Below are 13,019 nucleotides of genomic sequence, written 5' to 3' on the forward strand. Positions count from 1 at the left end.
CGAGTACAATTACTTGACACATCAAAGGATTTAACAATCCTACCACAGAATAAGTACTTAAACATTACACAAATAACAAGTTCAAGGGGACTCAGGCTTGATCAGGGACTCCACTATCTGGTTAGCCACCACGGAAGTTTCTTCCAAATACTGACAGAATTGTTCGTCTGTACAATCAGCTTTGGCTCCCTTCCCAAGTGCGTCCAGATGAGTGGTCGGCCAGTAAGATTTCACCAACCCGAGTGCATGACCCACGTACTGACGGGTGGTTGTGGAGACATACCTTTCAAAGGCTTCGGGTACTTTATGAAGTTTCCCCGCCAAAGAGAGCGGTTCGTCTCATTCCCCTCCGGTATCTCCATAACCTCGGCTACTTCTTGGGCAGCATCCCTCACTTGCCTCAGCTCCACGAGCTCTTGTTGCATCAAGTCCCGGGATTCTTACAAGGTCTTGAGTTGCTGAAGAATTATCAAGGCCTCTCGGTCAGAATCTTCCTTGATCTTCTTGAGCTTTTCTATTTCATCTGTGTTTTGGTATATACGTATCTTTAGATCCAGTACCAAGCTTTCTTGAATCTTTAAAGATTTTGTACAAGCTGTGTACTCGATTGAAAAAAAATCTTATAAACACCAAGCAGATCAACTAGTCGACGACATCATGTATGCTAAAGACTAACCTTTCTTGGCCTGTGAGAGCGTCTTAAGCTTCCCCTGGAGGGCAGCCTTCTCGGACGAGAGCATCTTTACCCTCTCTCTCAGAGCATTCAGCTCTGTATCATCTTGGGCTTGGCCACCCTCCCGCCCCAATGCTTCCTGCAAAAATAAATAAGATCAGTATACTACTCGATCTATACTCAAGTATTCGAAGTGTTCAACTACTTACCCTCAGTAGCTTGAAAGCAAGCTCCACCTCTCGTGGCAAGATACTTCCCGATGAGACCTGGGAAGTACTTGCCCGCACTTCAGAGATGGTTTTCTCCGTCACATCTTGAACTATCCCCACAGTATTCCCTGGATTTTGGGAATCTAACGGAAAATACGCTACTTAATTAAGTTAAGAGCAAAGAAAAACTACTTCTTCAGTACAAGAATGGTACAAGTTTATCTGCAAGGGTCTCCTCAGGCAGCCTTCCATCGCCTCCCTCAGGAAGCTTCTTGCCATCCTCCTCCTCTGGAAGCTTGTCGCTTCCACTATCCTTTGGGAGCTTCTCATCGCTCCTCTCGGTGTCAGGCAATGGAGAATCCCGAAGCATGGAATTCACCATATCTTCTGTCTCACGAGCACTCATATCTGGAGTACCTAGAGGCTTCTCCATTGCCGATTTGGGGGCTGAGTCATCCTCAGCATCTTTCCCCAAGATCGTGTCACTGAAAAGACAAAGTAGTTATAAACTACTCGATACATAGACAAAAACCTACAAAATACAAGTTTTTTTTCGAAAACTTACATAGGAGCTCTTTTCAGAGCAAGCCCCTTGATGCCAAATTTGTGGGCAGGCTTCACAATTATGGCCTGCTTACCCGCATCACCGGCTTTATCTACCGTGGAACTACTTATCGGAAAAGTAGTCCCAGTCCCTTTTGACGAGTCCACTGTGGTGCAAGGGACGGTTTGTCCCACCACAGCATCATCCCCAGATGCTGAGGTCCGCGGCACTTTAGTCGCCGGACTTAAAAAGAAAGATTCAAGTCAAAATCAGCAAATCGATGACGAAAGTACTCGATTGCAACTAATTTTCCACTTACCTGTCGCTAATAGTCTAGGAGGAGCTGCGACGCTTCCTCGCAACTGACCAAGCACCTTTGGAATGCCCGGTTTGGGTATCTGTACTTGGAGTAGGGCTTAGCTCCCTATCACTCCTCTCCTTAGCCGCCTCCTCATCTACATAACCAAGGATAGACATGAGCACTGTTTATATGCAAATTCATATAAACATACTAGAACTTGGTTGACAGATTGAAAAACGCATGAAAGAATAAAAGGGCAAACAAATGCCTGGTGGTGAAGGACTACTCTTAAAGCGCTCCACATCCTCCTACAGAAAGCAAACTCTATCAGAATCACATTAAGATAAAGTACTCAACTACTATACATTGACTACTTTTATCTGGTACCTGCTTCGGAGGATTCACAGCTGAAAACGTATCAGGAACGAAGAGAACTTTCTTTACATCCCTTAGCAGTTGTTGGACACGACTAATTATCTCCCCATCTGAGATCTCTTCCTCCGAGTACCTTGATGAGTCAGCCGTTCCTCGATACTGGAAACCAAGTGTTTCCCGAGCCTGTAACGACTGGATCGTTCTTCTCATCCAGTCAATTATGATCGCTTCTCCAGTCAAGTTAATTTGCCTAAGAACGACAATTTGCTTGAGTAGTTCAGGAATCTGACTCTCGTCGACTGGTTTCTTATTCCACTCAGGCCATTGGATAGGTGGGCCTGGAGTAATCATCGGGAAGCTTTCCCACTGGTTCTCGACATAGAACCACTTGGGTTTCCATTCAATTACTTTGCTACTAAGACTATAGGGGATATAAACTCTATCTTTCCTCTATCTTAGCTGGAGACCCGCACCGCCAACTACATCTAAAACGTAGGAATCCAGCTGCGGTTTCAAATGGAAAAGGAACGGAAAGGGTTTGAAATGGGGCTCGATGCCCAGAAAAGCTTCACACAAATGCACGAAGATGGAAATGTGAACAAAGGAATTGGGGGTCAAGTGATGAAGCTGGATCCTGTAATAGCGCAGGAGTCCAGAAAAGAAAAAAGAACAAGAAAACCCCAATCCCCGTTCCAGATAAGGTGCAAAAGCAACAATTTCCCCCGTATTTTCATACGGATGATCTTTATCCAAAGCAGGACGCCATAGGACAGCAGATCTGGGAACCAAAAGATAAGCCGAAACTAAAGTTTCTAGGTCAGATTCGGAGCACTTACTTGTGTTCCATCCTTCTTCATGGGCCGGCTCTGTAGCCGCACCCTTCCCTTTGCTCGACTTCTTGGGTGCCATTCGAAAATCAAAGGATCGCTTCATGCGCATACACTAGCGGAAACCCTAAGGCGAAATTGAGGAGCAAGAAGAAGCAAGAAATGTAGATCTGGGGGCTGGAAGGCAAGAACAGATCTAAAAGGGAAGTGAATGGTGGCCGGTGGGGTAAAACCTATTACCGTTTCATTTTATAATGGCGGTGGCAGTGTGGTAAAAACACTCAACAGGCCAACAGTCTGTTGCAAATCGCGGAAAAAAGGGGATTTTCTGAGACATTCCTTTTTCTAAAATTACATTCTGGAAAAAGAAAACACTCACATCCCTAGTCAATTACTCGACTCTTTTTTTCCTCAAACTGGGATTACATTTCAGAACAAGGAAAAGTACTCGACACAGTACAACTACTCGATATTACAACTCGAGTACTTTTTCCTAACTAACTTTACAGCGACTTGGGTCTTCACGCACACTTCTTGGCTTCCTGAGAAGCCTGCTGCAGCTAGATCAGCCCGAGGCCATGACAAAGTACAAACTTGTTATTCCCATTAAGAGAATAATGATACTCGTATTCTGGGAGAAAAGTTTCAAGAGTATGGATGCAGATTACAGTAATCGCCTCGCAAGTCCTCTTGTAACATCTTGAGGAGAAAGTTCTCCTTCTCCCTGAATACGTTGTGACAAGATTAAGTCTCCTTACCAGAGATGTCAGTTCTTGGGCACCCAGAAACAGGCAACCCCAAGAGCACGACACATATACCTGCAACGAGTCTACAAAAAACCCGCCTCATTGGAAGATGCAAGGACATGATGTCCAGCATGGATCCATCAAGAGAAGCAGGGTTGTAGGATAAGGAAGCATGGACTTCTCTTGTCACTCGCTAGTTCTCTTCTAGCATCTTTTGCCGGAAAGGACTACACAAACTTCAGGAGAGCGAGAGCAAGAACACCAAGGATAAGCCATGGCTGCTACATGTTGGTGCTTCTAGCAAGGGCCTCTCTCCCGCCTTTTATAGCCACAAGGGACACTACTGGAGGACAACCCGTGATGATATAGTTGTAGCATTCATGGACGCATTCAAGGATACAATAATGCAGATTCTCCATACAGTAACGTCCCATGTGAGCACACAGTAAAGAGCCGTCCATCTTGGGTTTTATGTCTGAAGTTATTTCGGGTGCAATCAGTGTGGCGTATTCAATTGTATCGTTTTTCTAGGATTTTACCTGAAAAAGAGGTCTTTTCGGATACCGGATCTGATGAATCCTGCAAATATTCTGAAGAATAAAATCTGATGCCACGTCTTAAATCCTTAATTCCAAATATTAGCTCGGGGGCTACCCGCAGCATAAGGGATTTTGATTTAAGGCTCGGGGGCTACGGGATATGTGCATCAGAGATTTATTTTTCAATTTTTTTGGAAAATAAAGAAGGAAAAAGACTGAAGTGACCCTCAGCCTGATTTTGCGATTCAATCTAAGGCTCAGGGGCTAATCCATATGGAGTGCGAGTACTTCGCGCACCATATATGATCAAGATTTCGGGTCTTGAGCACCTCATAGCCTCGAAGCAACTGGAAGTACTTGAAGGACTACTCAACGTATCTGAACGAAGGCCCAGAAACAACCAGGAGGACGTTCTGACTACTTGAAGTACTCGAAGACGCCCACCAAGTACTCGACGCCTGCAGGACTCGGCTACGAAGAGCTCGGGGGCTTATCAGACCCGGGGCAGCGGGACTGCTTATAGGCATAGAATGTTCTAGAGTAAGGGATAGCTCATGGATGTACCTTACCTCTCTTGCAACTAACTGAATAGGCATAGAACTAGCTGCAGTAAAAATAAAACTACCCGATTGTGTTGTAGTAGGACTTCAACTGTACTTGGCTAAGACTTTCCATGTAACCCTATCCCCTCCGATATATAAGGGCGGGCAGGGACCCCCTCCGAACAATCATTAACACCTAAGGCAATACAAACAACCACACAGGACGTAGGGTATTATATGCAACTCACGGCCCAAACCTGTCTAAATCTTTGGGTTCCTTGCACCATCAAGTTCCAGAGCAGTTGATCCCTATCTACATACCTTACTGCTAAGGGTATCCCTGAGCAGGCTTGGCGGTAAACACCGACGAGTACCATTCCTGAAGTGGATGCACCATTCGACAAAGCTCAAAGTAACTTTAGATAGCTCAAACAGTTTATGCAATATAAGGCTCTGGATGGGTCATTTTATCCATGGGAAACCTTTACCAAAATTTTAATTAAAATAATTCCGAGGGGTTCCGTACTAGAGCATGCAGTTTAAATTCTGGTTTGGGCTATCTCAAATCCCGCAACAACTTAGACTTTAGAAATTATACTCATGCCTGCACGCAACCAGATTTTTCAGTGGAACTACTACGTGCCAACTAGTTCAGGTACTAGGAGAGTAAAAAGCTGTAAACTAGACAAATACAGAGTTTAAACAGAGCAACTATTCATCATTTCCAAGGTAAGAGCTTACACATATTTCCACTCATATACATTTTATTCAAAGCATGGAAATATTTTTAGGATTTTTGTTAAGAGATTATTTATTACTGCTATTATTATTTATTATATATATATTTTTTAAGCATGGCTACTGAAAAAGAGACGGGTGTGATGACTTACCTGGCAGTGTGACCCCCCAAGCTTCGATGAAGCTTAGTCCTCCTCATCGGAGTCCTGTTCTCCCTCGTCGGGGTCCTCCTCATCATCATCCTTGTCTTCCTCATTGTCATCGTTGTTCTCCTCGTCGTCGTCTTTGTTCTCCTGTTCGGGTGGCTGGTATGGCTGGGACTGCTAATATTCCAACCCAAGGTGAATGAAGACGTTCGAGACGTCGTACTGCAAAGCGAAGGTCAACCCCTAGCTCTCCTGAGTGAGCTCAGTGTTGTGTGCCATCGTGTCCTGCATCTGCTGCTGCTGTGTACCAAGTGTGCTGATGCGGTTCAAAAGGTCCGTGATACTCCGAAGAATCGGGTCCTCAAAGTTGAAGCATGCTGACGACGAGGGACCTACCTATGGACATTAAGACGAATTCATACCGGCGGGATAGTACAGTCCTTGTCCGCCGGCGAATCCGCTGCTGCTGGCCTGGTATGGGTCATAGTTGTAATGACCGTACTCCTCCTCGAAGCTCATGTTCTATGTGGACGGCCCCGGTTGTGCCGAGGCATGTACCAGGGGTGTCCGTCGTGATGGACCTACTCCATCCTACCCGCGCCGGGTCCTGCTCCTCGTCTGTGGACCTGCAACACTCTATCGTGCGGGTTCTCTTTTCTCCATCTGCAATGTTAGACTTTTCACCGAGTAGAGAGAGAGAGTCTCGGGCATGGAAGCTCGATCTCTCTATCATACCTGGGGTAACACATAAAGAGAGAATTCCTTGGCCCTTTCCACATCATGTGCCCTTGCACAAAATGCTCAAGACCGACCTCATATCTGTATGCCTCCGTCTCGGGCAAGAAAGTGACTTTGGCGCCATCCATCACTTTGACATACCTCGCCACACGGGTGACCAGTGGGGTTATGTCGATGGGGCTTTTGGCCGTAATCATCTTCTGCCAATGAGCAAGCATGCTCTGGATGGGCGAAAAACGAATCTTGTTTGCCATAGCGTACAGACACTGCAGCTCAGGCAAGATGCAGAGGTGAAGGTCTGTGTGAGAATGCACAACCATGGTGAGCCACTTGGCAAGAAACCTCAGAGTAGGATTATGAATTGAAACTATGCTGTTCTTACTACTCACGGGTTCATTAGAAATTTCACTCCACCAAGAGCTACGGTCATACTGATAACGCTCAACAAGTGTGTTGGGGTCTAAGATGCATCTTTTATTAAAACCCAAAGCAACACTAAACTGTCAGAGAGTCATTTCAAATTGTTCGTTAAAGAACCAAAAGTAAACTTTAGTTTCAGTGCTGGTTTCTTCAACGGTAAGAGACATAAGAAATTCCATGGTCAAGAGATGCGAACCTGGCTCGACGATGTCGGCGAAGTTCTCCTATCCGACGGCAGTGAATGCTTGGTTCATGTCTTGCAAGAGCCCCGTCGTGATGAGAAAGCGGGTTTCGAACCTCTTGGCATGGGCATAGGTTTGTCTCTTCAGCAGCTCGAGTGCTTGCCGCTTGTAGTCATTCTTGAAGACGATTTGTTCGACCATCGTCAAAATCCTGATGCGGAAGCGGCTTTGTGGGACTGTGGGAGTTTCTTCTTCTTCCTGGGATGTGTGTGAGCGGTGACCGGAGTCAACCGACATGCTATCCCGAGAAGAAGACGAACTCTGCGAGCTTCTTGATCTTCTCGAGAATGCCTTCTTGACCTTCTCCTTGGCTCGAGTTATCATGGTGCCTGCAAAAGGTTAGTACGAGCAATACCCGAAGGAAGCAAGGAGTTAAGAAGAGGGTTAGTGTTAGTCGTTAGTTGTTAGTCGTCCTTGCGGGGCGTTTAAACCACCACAAACGTTCGACATTCAGCGTGCCATGAATTTATTTAGGAGGGAAATATTTTTATGCTTTCTGGTTTATGAACTTCACTAATTACTACTCAAATTTTATTTTTGGGCGAGGTAGCACTTGAGTCCTCTACTTAATCAACTCTAAAGAGCTCAATTAAGCAAAGAAACTCAAGAAAGGGAGAAGAGATTAAGGAGCTCGGGCTGGGGCATGTGTACCTGAGCTTCTGGTGCTCCGAGGGACGTCGAGCTCGCTGGCTTTTATAGCCTGGTGCCAGAGCCAGGCCGCCCGGCCTAGGCCAGGCTGGTCGGCCTCTGAGCAGCGGCCATCGAGCCATGCCGACAGTCAAGTGCTTAGGCTTGCAGGTGATGATACCGGCATCGGTGGTGATGGGACACGAGCGGAGGGCAGAGGCCGGCCGGCCTGCATGGGGCCGCGCGGCCTGCCCCCAACACGTTAGTGCTCACCCCTTTGTCCCTTGCTTCGTGCTTATTCAAAGTTCCCACTCCTTGCTGCTTCCTGCCAGAGAAGAGAAAGGTGGGGCCGGCCGGCCTGCAACTCGGCCAAAAAATTTTTGAAATTTTTTGTGTTCTATGGGTGCAAAACTTTCAAATTTTAAACATACATTGGTTGAATTTCAAACATGATTATGCAAGACGAAAAGAGAATTTATGCAAGGAAAAATTAAACTATCCAATGTGCAATGCAATGATGGATACATGCCACGTACCTCATGGCGAGGGCTCGGGTTTTGAGTCCGGAGCCGGACTCTCCATTCCTTTGATTTGATTGTCATCGCCGGATGGAGTCTTGGGCGATGACACTTTCTTCCGCCACACTTTCTTGGGTGTGGGTTGTGTTTCGACCTTCATTTCTTGTGATTCCAGAAATTTCTTATGCTGGATTCGTTGTTTGGCATTCCTTTGATTGTGAAGCTTAATTTGCTTCGCTTCCTCTTGAATTCGTATCTCCTACTAAATCCGCAGACTTTCCACGAAATCAATGAGGGCTTCAGTGTTTGGAAGCGACGGTTTCTTCGCCTCTTTCTCGGGTTTCTTTTTCTGATGGACCTCCTTGACTTGTTTGCATTGTTCGACCTTCGGTTTGAAGGCGAACTTCTCCTTTTGGCCATTAATGTTGAGCTGAATCTCTCCAGTCCCAACAACAATATGAGCGTTTGCTGTGCTCAAGAACGGCCTGCCCAGAATGAGCGGCGTCTTGGTGTCGACGTCCATGTCGAGTACGACGAAGTCGACGGGAATGAAGAAATTTCGGATTTTCACCGGGACATTCTCCGTTATTCCCACGGGATAGCGAACCATTTGGTCCGCTAGCTGGAAACACATGGTAGTAGGGGCAAGTGCATGATGGTTAAGTTTGTCATAAACTACCTTTGGCATGACACTGACACTTGCTCCCAAGTCGCAGAGGACGTTCGAAAAGTGTTGAGCCCCGATCGAGCAGGTGATGGTGGGGCAGCCTGGGTCTTTTTTCTTCACCAGGAGAGGGTCGAGTATAGCTACGCTACACTCTTCAGTTAACTGCACAACCTTAGTGGTGGGCAGCGTCTGCTTGTTTTCAAGGATATCCTTGATATACTTGGCATATGTGGGTACCTGCATAGCGTCAAGAAGTGGTATATTCACATATTGCTTTTTGATTATCTCGACGAATTTGCCGAATTTGCCGAAGGAGTTGTGTCGTGATAGTCCCATGAAGTTCTCGGCGGTTCCACGGGGTCTTCCTGGGTAGCAGACGTGTTGGATTCGACAGCCTCCTCCTGCACTTCGTCTTCAACTTCGATATGGCTAGCAGTTATAGTCTTCCACTGCTTCCCTGCATCCTGTGGAAAAGGTGGCTCTTGCGTGGTCTTACCCCCACGCGTGGTCACCACACTTACATTTTCTTTTGGGGGTACTTTCGGTTGCCCGGGCAGTTTTCCCGCGTTAATGTTAGGACATGAGGACGCAAGCTGAGCTACTTGAGTTTCTATCATTTTATTAAAGCTCTATTGGTTTTTTATAACAGAATTAAATCCCTCTAGTTGTGCAGCCATAGATTTTAGGATCTTGTCATTAGCAAGAAATTTCTTTGCTTTTGGCCGTACACTAGGTCTTTTAAAGTAGGCGGAAAACTTTTATTAAAGTTCATACCTTGTTGTTGACCGAAGGGGAGGTTGGGCTTAGAGTTCCAACCCTGCTGAGGACGAATTCCTGGGTTAGGATTATTGCTGCTCCCAACAAAGTTCGCGTCCTCTTGAGTTAAGGGGCACGAGGTGCCCGAGTGCCCAGTCTCACCACATGTTTCACATGTCATATGAGACTCCGAAACATGATTAACCTCCTGGTGCGGAGATTCCAGCTTCTTCATCAGAAGTTCCAACTTGGCAGCTATCATGTTCTACCGTGTCGATCTGATGCACGCCCCTGGGATGGGCTGGCTGCCTTTCTCCTTTCCAACTTTGGTTGGAAGCTATCTTGTCGATCAGCGCCTTTGCTCCCGCAACATCGAGAGAAAGGAAGGAACCACCCGCTGCTGCGTCAACGTGGTCTTGGGCTTGCTGATTCAGGCCATGGAAGAAGTTCTGAATAATCAGCCACTCTTCTATGCCGTGGTGTGGGCATGATTGAATGTACTCCTGGAGACGTTCCCAGACTTCTGGGATGCTCTCATCCGGTAATTGCTGAATTCCGGTAATCCTATTCCGGAGGGCATTGGTCTTGCCCACTGGAAAGTACTTGGTTAGGAATGCATTTGAACAAGCTTCCCATGTGTCAGACCTGGGACAGCGGGACTGCTTATAGACATAGAATGTTCTAGAGTAAGTGATAGCTCATGGATGTACCTTACCTCTTTTGTAACTACCCGAATAGGCATAGAACTAGATGCAGTACAAAGGAAACTACCCGATTATGTTGTAGTAGTACTTAAACTGTACTCGGCTAGGACTTTCCATGTATCCTTATCTCCCCGATATATAAGGGCGGGCAGGGACCCCCTCCAAATAATCATCAACACCTAAGGCAATACAAACCACACAGGACGTAGGGTATTACGCAAACTCGCGGCCCGAACCTGTCTAAATCTTTGTGTTCCTTGTACCATCGAGTTCTAGAGCAGTCGATCCCTACCTACAAACCCTACTGCTAAGGGTATCCCTGAGCAGGCTTGGTGGTAAACACCGACAGCTGGCTCGCCAGGTAGGGTATTCGGCGAGTTCACCAACGAATTCGATGGCCGGACCAAGCAATGCCAACGGCGTGCCAGAAGGCACGACCTTCGTTTTCGGTTCCTGGGCTTGCACGGCTGACGGAACGGGAGGCCTTTCCAGCCACCTTGTCATGCCTAACTCACCTAAATCGAAAACCCGCTCCCAACTCACCGACGTTTGTGAGTCTGCGGATCTCGACGAGGATAGAGTTCCACCCGAACTCGACTCGGACAAACCGGGAAACATGTCAACTCAAAACCGAACTCCTGGTTTGGACGAGTTCGACATAAATTATGATTGCGAAAAGCCTCACTTTTCCAAAACGCCCTAAGATCAAAAACTCAGAACTACTCGCCGGAGTAGTTCAAGTTTCACGATCAATTGAGGGCTGCATCAAACTTGCAGAAACCGCTCTCAGCTCATCTGCGCCACAGCAGAACCCTAAAGCACTAAACCCACCGCAGAAGAGGTCGGGCGATATGCTCTCAGGGGTCGATCAGGTAAATCTGAAGCTTGCCAACTGCATTGAGATGGCTGAAAGCACTCTGCAAAACAAAAGAGCAGAAATCGGGAGGAGAAATCTGCGGGGGAGCTGGTGAGACAAACCCCTGGCTTGTTCGGATGGGACCGTCTATCTCCAGGATACCTCAGAGCCCTTCACCGAAACCTGCTCACACTCGGACTCCGAAACCAGTCGAGTCCAAGTTCGATTAGGACTTTGATCACTTCATGAACGGTCTCGAGAACTTTGAACCATTTGACGATCTTGAAGAGAGGTCAGACAACGTCGAGCTGTTCATGGACGCTATGGCCAAACCAACCAAGCATGCCGACGCTCTTTGGGAACTGGCCAAGCTTAAAAAATGAAAAGCCAAGGCTCCAGAATAATCCAGCGACTCAGTCTATGACAAACCCTGGTTTAAGGAGCCTGAGGGGCTAACTCCTACTCAATCATGGCTACACTGGATGAACGAGAACGCCCTCCGTGTAGAGATGGGCATACCGCTTCTCGCTCACCCAAAACATACATATTAAAAAATTGGTGGGCTAGCCAACTCCGAATCTGAGTACTCCTCCGATCCAGAGGAACAACTGGACGACCTAATCCAGTATAGTAATCAAGTCGAGTCCAACTCAGCTAAAAACCTCAAGTCCGATTAGGACTCCCTCCCTAACTTGATTATATATGCAACGCCGCAAGGACGGATGGTGCACCTCAGGAAGGCACAAGATCCCAACGCTTCTGCCTCACAGCTAGCAGATGTGCCTTACCAACAGAGCACTCCTTTAGACCCGTCCTCAAGCAAACAAGACCAAGAAATTCAAGACCTCTGCCGTGAAATCCTCATGGTTCGTATCGCTGAAGAACCTGAGGGCGATCCCACAGAGCGTCTCAACCTCGACGACTACAATTCTGATGATTTCAACGAGTACCTTTCCGACAACATGGAAACTACTCTTCCTACAATCACAGAAGCCCAAGTCACTACCAAGGAGGATCTACCCGTTCCTCCCCCCTCCCCCAGCAGTGACCGTCACCGTCCAACTAGATAAGCAGCATCCAACTGAAGATCTCTATGAACGTCGTCGCCAGCTCAACCAGAAGAGGGCGTTGAGGCGTCAGCGCCTTGCTAACAGCCTATAGGAACAGCAAGGTGACAACTACGACTGCTCCAACTGCGACCTCCGCAGTGTGATCAACGTTGGGCGCGATGCGCGCAACATCATCATCTCAAGGAGAAAGGAATGGGAAAAAGTCGAGGCATATAGCCCTTCTTCCAACTACCGCATCCCCCCAACAGCTTCTGCATCCTTCAAGAAGCACAAGCCGGCAACCATCAGTACCCATCCTCAGGGTAAACCACCCACCCAGCATCAAGCTGAATCGTCTCAGAACGGAAATAGGATCAACAAAGTACTGCTACGCAAGTGCTTTATCCACCCAAAGAGCTCTCACATGATCTTCCAGTGTGACTCACTCCGCAAGGCCCTTGGGGCATCTCTCTTGAAGGAGACCCCACCAATAAATCCAGTCGACCTCTGCATCGACTAGCTCTACCCTAAATCTAGTCGACCCCCATATCGACTAGTACTATCTTCGAATAAGTTTTATTCAGTTATGTAAACCATTGCTCACGTCCAACGAGCAAGGGGTAGGTCTTAAGAGTCAGAGTCTGTCACTTTACAGTTATTGTACTTTCGTCAAATCCAAATAAAGTTGATTTCTCCTATATCGACTACTTGGCTCTCGCTCACACGACCAATAGCCCACCTCGAAAGTCTTGCTTGGCATTAGAGCAGCTATCGAGTAGTTTTTATGGTTCTCACTCGAGTG

At 47.1% G+C, this 13,019-nt stretch overlaps 1 non-coding gene across 1 annotated transcript; it reads left to right on the top strand.

The window, feature by feature from the left end:
• The first annotated feature begins 10,079 nt into the window (after nt 1–10,079).
• On the top strand, nt 10,080–10,186 carry LOC120680396. Its single transcript, XR_005677662.1, has one exon. It is a non-coding gene; the product is annotated as a small nucleolar RNA R71 (small nucleolar RNA).
• Nucleotides 10,187–13,019: the final 2,833 nt, after the last annotated feature.

The sequence above is a fragment of the Panicum virgatum genome, chromosome 6N, assembly GCF_016808335.1.
Source record: "Panicum virgatum strain AP13 chromosome 6N, P.virgatum_v5, whole genome shotgun sequence".
Lineage (NCBI taxonomy): Eukaryota > Viridiplantae > Streptophyta > Magnoliopsida > Poales > Poaceae > Panicum > Panicum virgatum.